The sequence below is a fragment of the Lagenorhynchus albirostris genome, chromosome 13 (genome assembly GCF_949774975.1).
Source record: "Lagenorhynchus albirostris chromosome 13, mLagAlb1.1, whole genome shotgun sequence".
Classification (NCBI taxonomy): domain Eukaryota; kingdom Metazoa; phylum Chordata; class Mammalia; order Artiodactyla; family Delphinidae; genus Lagenorhynchus; species Lagenorhynchus albirostris.
Genome location: NC_083107.1, coordinates 64,486,681 through 64,495,306, shown reverse-complemented (window position 1 = coordinate 64,495,306; position 8,626 = coordinate 64,486,681).

Sequence of the window (8,626 nt, the reverse complement as noted above, 5' to 3'; positions counted from 1 at the left end):
AGTGTCTTTCTTATGTGAACTGATACTTGCCCTGGTGATAAATTCCTGTTCTCTTTGCCCAACCCGAGCTTTATTTTTCCACAGCAATAAACACATCACTGATGGAAAAAAAAGAAAGAAATGGACATCTGGATAAAAGGAACCAAAAAAACCTATTTTTGCCTTTTTCTTCTCAGTATTCTTTAATCCATATAACTGTTTAAAAGCTAAAAGTAGTACACTATTTTATGAAGTTTTAATGTATGTTGTTATACCACATATAACAATCATAACACAAAGGGTGAAGAGATATGAGTTTATAAGTTTGCAAGATTTCTTTTTTTATTGAAGTATACAGTTGATTTACAATGTTGTTTTAGTTTCTGGTGTATAGCAAAGTGATTCAGTTTTTAATATATATATATATATTCTTTTTCATATTCTTTTCCATTATGGTTTATTACAGGATATTAAATATAGTTCCCTGTGCAGCACAGGGAACTATATTCAATAAGTTGTTTATCTATAATATGTCTATCTTTTAAGTGAAGCATATAACTATAACTGCACTATAGTTCTATATAACCATATGTAGTTATAGAACTATAACTATACTGTGAAAATTATGAATGTAATTGAAGTCCATAGGGCAACCCTATAAAAATGTAATAAAGATTAACTACTATAAATGGGCATGGATGTTAACCAGACGTATTGTGGTGATCATTTCACAATATATACAAATATCAAATCACTATGTTGTATACCTGAGACTAATATGTTATATGTCAACTATACCTCAATTTTAAAAAGCTATAAATTCAACAGGAAAATTAAAATAAAATCTTTAAAAAATCAAATAATTCTAAAGGAAGGGAACAGAAAAGGAACGACAAGAACAAAACACAGAAGAGTTAGATGGTGGGAACAGTTTGGAAAGAAAGAAGTAAAACTATATTCACAAATGACATGATCTTATATATAAAAATGATAAGCAAGGGCTTCCCTGGTGGCGCAGTGGTTGAGAGCCCACCTGCCAATGCAGGGGATATGGGTTCATGCCCCAGTCCAGGAAGATCCCACATGCCACGGAGCAGCTGGGCCTGTGAGCCATGGCTGCTGAGCTTGCGCGTCCGGAGCCTGTGCTCCACAACAGGAGAGGCCACAACAGTGAGAGGCCCGCGTACCACAAAACAAAAAATGATAAGCAATCTACTAAAAACTATTAGAACAAAAGTTCAGCAAGGTTGCCTGATACAGGATCAGTATACAAAAATCAATTGTATTTCTATAAACTAGCAATGAAAACCTGAAATGAAATTACTAAAACAATTCTTTTACAATAGCACCAAAAAAAAATACTAAGGTAAAATTTTAACAAAAGGAGTTGTACACTGAAAACTACAAACATTGCTGAAAGATATTAAAGAACATTTAAATAAATGGAAAGATATCCCAAGTTCATGGATTGAAAGACTTAACATTATTTAGATGTCATGCTCTCTGCTATAGAGTAAATTGTGCATTCACAAAATTCGTATGTTGAAACCCTAACCCCCAATGTGATTGTATCTGAAGATAGGGTCTTTAGGAGGTGATAAGGTTAAATGAGGTCATAAGTATGGAGCTCTCATCAGATATAGGACTGTGACCTTTTGAGAAGAAGATCTCTCAGTCTCTCTCTCTCTCTCTCTCCCCACTACAACCCTATGTGAGGACACATTGAGAAGGCAGTCATCTGCAACCCAGGGAGAGATGTCTTGCCAGACACCAACCCTACTAGTACCTTCATCTTTGCTGTCTAATCTTCATAATTGTGAAAACAAATTCCTGTTTAAGACACCCAGTCAACGATATTTTGTTATGGCAACCTGAGCAGACTAATACACTCTCTAAACTGATCTACATATTTGGCTCAATTCCTATCAAAATCTTAACTGAGTTTTTCAGAAATGGTAAAGTTAAGCCTAAAATCCACGTGGAAATGCAAAGGACCCAGAATAGACAAAATAATCTTTAAAAAGAAGAAAAGAATGGAAGGACTAGTATCCCCCAACTTCAAAACTTACTACCAAGAAACAATTATCAAGACAATGTGGTACCAGCATAATAACATAGACCAATGTTATAGAACTGAGAGTCCAAATATCAGTTCATACCCTCTATGGTCAATTGATTTTCAACAAGAGTGCCAAGATGATTCAATGGGAAAGGAGTAGACTTTTCAACTGGTCTTGGTGCAAATGGATATCTACATGCAAAAGAATGAAATTGGACCCCTACCTCACACCATATACAAAAATTAACTCAAAATTGATCAAACACATAAAATGAGAGTTAAAACTATAAAACTCTTAGAAGAAAACAGAGGTGTAAATCTTCATGACCTTATATTAGACAATGATTTCTTAGCTATGACACAAAGTACAAGTGACAAAAGAAAAACAGATAAACTGGCTTCATTGAGACTAAAACCTTTTCTGTAATACCATCAAGAAAGGGAAAAGATAAGTCACTATGTTGTGCATTAGATCTCCAGAACTTATTTATTTACTAGTTGTACATTTGCACCCTTTAACACCTTCTCCCCAATTCCCCCACACCCCAGACCCTGGTAACCACCATTCTACTCTCCATTCCTATGAGTTCAGCTTTTTACATTTCACATATAAGGGATATCATGCAACATTTGTCTTTCTCTGTCTCAGTTATCTTACTCAGCATAATACCCTCAAGGTCCATCCATGTTGTCACGAGTGGCAGAATAATATTCTATTGTATATGTATACTACATCTTCTTAATCCATTCATCCACTGATAGAAACTTAGGTTGTTTTCATATCTTGGCTACTGTAAAATAATGCTTCAATAAACACAGGAGTGCAGATATCTTTTTGATATCCTGTTTCCATACTCTTTGGATATATATCCAAAAGCTGGATCTTATGGTAGTTCTATTTTTAATTTTTTGAGGAACTTCTATACAGTTTTCCATAGTGGCTAAACTAATTTACATTCCCACCAACAGTGTACAAGTGTTCCCTTTCCTCCACATCTTTGCCAACACTTATTAACTCTTCTTTCTTTTTTTTTAAACATCTTTATTAGAGTATAATTGCTTTACAATGGTGTGTTAGTTTCTGCTTTATAACAAAGTGAATCAGTTATACACATACATATGTCCGCATATTTCTTCCCTCTTGCATCTGCCTCCCTCCCACCCTCCCTACCCCACTCCTTTAGGTGGTCACAAAGCCACCTAAGTTGGTCACCGAGTTGATCTCCCTTTTCTATGCAGCTGCTTCCCACTAGCTATCTATTTTACATTTGGTAGTGTAAATATGTCCATGCCACTCTCTCACTTTGTCCCAGCTTACCCTTCTCCCTCCCCATATCCTCAAGTCCATTCTCTAGTAGGTCTGCATCTTTATTCCCATCTTGCCCCTAGGTTCTTCTGACCTTTTTTTTTTTTTTAGATTCCATATATGGTATTTGTTTTTCTCTTTCTGACTTACTTCACTCTGCATGACAGTCTAGGTCCATCCACCTCACTACAAATAACTCAGCTTTGTACCTTTTTATGGCTGAGTAATATTCCATTGTATGTATGTGCCACATCTTCTTTATCCATTCATCTGTTGATGGACATTTAGGTTGCTTCCATGTCCTGGCTATTGTAAACAGAGCTGCAATAAACATTTTGGTACATGACTCTTTTTGAATTATGGTTTTCTCAGGGTTCTTCTTTTCTTTCTCTTTTTTTTTTTTTTTTTTTTTGGGCCTCTCACTGTTGTGGCCTCTCCCGTTGTGGAGCACAGGCTCCGGACGCGCAGGCTCAGCGGCCATGGCTCATGGGCCCAGCCGCTCCGCGGCATGTGGGATCTTCCCAGACCAGGGCACAAACCCACGTCCCCTGCATCAGCAGGCGGACTCTCAACCACTGCACCACCAGGGGAGCCCCCTTCTTTTCTTGATGATAGCCATTCTAGCAGATGTGAGGTTATATCTCATCATGGTTTTGATTTGCATTTCCCTTATGGTTAGTGATGTTGAGCATTTTCTCATGTACCTGTTAGTCATTTGTATTTCTTCTTTGGAAAAATATCTACCCAGTTCCTCTGCCCTTTTTTTTTTTTTTTTTTTTGCGGTACTCGGGCCTCTCACTGTTGTGGCCTCTCCCATTGCGGAGCACAGGCTCCGGATGCGCAGGCTCAGTGGCCATGGCTCACGGGCTCAGCCGCTTTGCGGCATGTGGGAACTTCCCGGACCGGGGCACGAACCCGTCTCCCCTGCATTGGCAGGCGGACTCTCAACCACTGCACCACCAGGGAAGCCCTCTGCCCATTCTTTATTTGGTTTGTTTGTTGGTGTTGTTGTCATTAAGTTGTATGAGTTCTTTATATATTTTGGATATTAATCTCTTATCCAACATATGATTTGCAAATATTTTCTCCATTCCATATATTGCATTCATTTTGTTGATTGTTCCTTTTGCTGTGCAGAAGCTTTTTAGTTTGATGTAGTCTCACTTGCTATTTTTTTCCTTTGTTGCTTGTGCTTTAGATGTCATGCCAAAAAGATAATTGCCAACACTGATATCAAGAAGTTTCCTCCCTGTTTTCTTTTAGGAATTATGGTATCAGGTCTTATGTTAAAGTCTTTAATCCACTGCGAGTTAATTTTTGTGAGCAGTATAAGGTAGGGGTCCAATTTTATTTTTCTGCAAATCCAGCTTTACCAGCAAGGTTTATTAAAGAGACTGTCCTTTCCCAATTGAGTGTTCTGGCACGCTTGTCAAATATTAGTTGACTGTATATGCAGGTGATTATTTCTGGGCTCTCTGTTCCATTTGATTGGTCTATTTGTCTATTCTAATGCCAGTAACATACTTTTTGAATTACTGTAGATTTGTAGTATAGTTTGATTTTCAACAGAAGTTGCCAAAGCTATCCAATGGAGGAAAAAAATGGTGCTGGAAAAATTAGATCTCTCTATGGAAAAAATAAACCCCAACTCTTCCATTACATATAAAATCAACTTTAAAAATAGATCATAGATCTATATGTATGAGTTAAAACTATTAAAATTATAGAAGAGAACATAGCATAAAATCTTTGTGACATGGAGTTAGATAAAGATTTCTTAAGACATTCTAAAGAACAAAGTATAAAAGAAAAAATGATAAATATCAACTTCATCAAGATTAAAAATTTTTTTCTTTTTCCAAAGACACACTTAAGAAGACTAAATGGAGGGCTTCCCTGGTGGTGCAGTGGTTAAGAATCTGCCTGCCAATGCAGGGGACATGGGTTCGAGCCCTTGTCCAGGAAGATCCCACATGCATGGAGCAACTAAGCCTGTACACCACAACTACTGAGCCTGCACTCTAGAGCCCATGAGCCACAACTACTGAGCCCATGAACCACAACTAATGAAGCCCACGTGACTATAGCCTGTGCTCTGCAACTGCAACAAGAGTAGACATCACAATGAGAAGCCCGCGCACCACAATGACAAGTAGCCCCTGCTCACCGCAACTAGAGAAAGCCCAGGCAGAGCAACGAAGACCCAACACAGACAAAAATAAATAAATTAAATAAATAAATTGTTTTTAAAAAGACTAAATGGCAATCCATACATTTGGAAAACATTTTTGCCACACATATATTCAACAAAGGAATTGTATCCAGAATATGTAAATAACTTTTACAATTCAATAATTAGATGACCTACAACCAAATCAAAATGGGCAAAATATTTTAATAGACATTTCACAAAGAAGATCTACAAATAGCCAATAAGCACGTAAAAATATGTTCTACATTATTAGTCATCAGAAAAATGTAAGCTAAAACACAATGTGATACTACTACATACCCAAAAGAGTGGTTAAAATTTAAAAGAGTGAAAATCCTAGATGTTGACAAGGATGTATAACAACTTGAAATTTTGCACCTTGAGATGTAAAATAGTACAACCAATTTGGAAAACAGTATGCAGTACCTTATAAAGTTAAACACACATTTACCATGTGATCCAGTAATTCTTCTCATCTGAGTATTTACCCAAGAAGAAAGGAAACGTATGTCCACACAAAACAGGTAATTGAATGTTCAAAGCAACATTATTCATAATAGCCCCAAACTGGAAGCAACCCAAATGTTCACCAAGAGGTGAATGGGTAAAAAAACTGTGGTATAACTATACCATGGACCACTACTCATCAATACAAACAAACAAAATACATACAATAACATGGGTGAATCTCAAAAACATTATGATAAGAAGTCAGGCACAAAATATTAGGTAACACATATCAGTAGTATACACACATCCAGTTGTGACAACCAAAAATATGTCCAGATATTACCAGATGTCCCCTGGGGAGACAAAATTGCTCCCAGTTGAGAATCAGTAGTTTAGACATATTTCAGTTTTTTGTACTTAACATATATAAAAACACTTAATATTGTCTCTATAAGCTTGCTCCATTTAATTAAGGAGATATTATAATCTGAATATTTGATCCCCTTTGGTGAAAGATAAGTTATACCAATTTATTTGCTGATGGATGGATGGACAGATAGATGATTGACTGATATGTCGGTAGATCGATAGATTTTATCAACTCTTGTGCAAACAAGAAGAGCAAGTTGTGATAAAGCAGCAGTGTCTAAAGTAGAAGTAGAGAGGCAGTATCTATAAAGAATATTAATCAGTTAAAGAAACAAAACATATTTTAAGCAACTCTAGGTCTCTCAAAGGAGAATCATTATAAAATCTGAGTTTTTAAAATTTTCCTTCTGAATTTAGCAGGAAATCAGTTTTGTTTCTTCAGTGCCCAAATCCCTTACAATAATGACAACCTTCTTTCTTTAGCCTTAATTAGAAATTTCTAAAGAAACATTAATGTGGAATTATTCATGTTAGTAGCTTCACCAATAAAATTTTTAGTCAGTTTCTGTTGCTTGCATCCAAAGATCCCTAAATGACAATGTATCATATTGAAAACAACTACTCATGAGTTCCCCTCAGAACCACATCTTATTCACCTTTCAAACTCTCAAATTTAGAATAACTTCCGGCCCATAAGACATACTCTATAGAAGTTTCCTAGACAGAGACATGTATATAGCACAGATTCGATTTTGTTCTCTCTGGGTCTTCCCTGCTACTTCATTTCTCGTGAAACTTTAGAAACATTACTCATACCCCTCATTAACTAATCTCTATTTTTGAACATCCCAGGATAGGAAGAACAATTTTCTTTCTCTCCCTAAATTTCTATTTTAGTCCATAAAATAGAAAGTTTTAGGAAGTATAGAGAAGAGAGAAGAGAGCTTCTTTCCTCTCCCTTCACTCATTCTCCCTACAGGGTAGGTGCATAAAGTGTGTGTGTGGCGGGGGTGATATGTCTGATGGGGAGATTTGGAGGATAAATGCATATGCAGCCTGAGGTCCCCTCTCTTGTTTTCAGAGCAGCCCTCACAGTGATGCTAGCTGTCTTCTCTCTTCTAAGTGTTGCTTATAGAAATAGGCTCTGGCACTGTAGTTGAACGAGAGGAAGACTTGAGGTATTTTAGCTCCTCCATCTTAGTTTCTGAAAGCCAATTCAATTCAAAAGAAAAGTATTAGTCTAATAGGTCAAGGTTGTGTTCTCCAAGGAAACTTTACCAATGAAACTAATGTTTTGATTTTTTGTTGTTATTATTGTTATTTGGGTATTTATGAGAGAGGGATTTTTAAAAGGCAGATTACACCAACAGATGAATGGCATAAATGTCTAAATTTTTAGATTCAGGGATTCTTATTTATATAACAACAAAATTCATCTTATCTGCTTGGAAAACTCCTAAGCATTCTTCAAAACCTAGCTCACATTGACCTCTCCTATGAATCTTTCCCGGAAAGAATTAATTACTCTCTGTTCCATGTGTTCATGGTACTTTCTGCATGCCTGTACTATATCACTTGCCACAGTTCTCACAAGTTTCTGTTCACATAGCCATTTCTTCTGTTAGAATGTGAGCTCCTTAAAAGCAGTATAGAATAACTATTCAGATAATAGGCGGCGGAAAGAGGGAAGATGGCGGAAGAGTAAGACGCGGAGATCAACTTCCTCCCCACAGATACATCAGAAATACATCTATACGTGGAACAACTCCTACAGAACACCCACTAAACGCTGGCAAAAGATCTCAGACCTCTCCAAAGACAAGAAACTCCCCATGTCCCGGGTAGGGCAAAAGAAAAAAGAATAAACAGAGACAAAAGAATAGGGACGGGACCTGCACCAGTGGGAGGGAGCTGTAACGGAGGAAAGGTTTCCACACACTAGGAAGACCCTTCCCGGGCGTAGACTGTGGGTGGCGGAGGGGGGAAGCTTTGGAGCCGCGGAGGAGAGCACAGCAACAGGGGTGCGGAGGGCAAAGCGGAGAGGTTCCCGCACAGAGGATCGGTGCTGACCGGCACTCACCAGCCCGAGAGGCTTGTCTGCTCAGCCGCCAGGGAGGGCGGAGGCTGGGAGCTGAGGCTCGGGCTTCGGTCAGATCACAGGGAGAGGACTGGTGGCATGAACACACTCTGCAGGGGGTTAGTGCGCCACGGCTGGCCGGGAGGGAGTCCGGGAAAAAGTCTGGACCTGCCG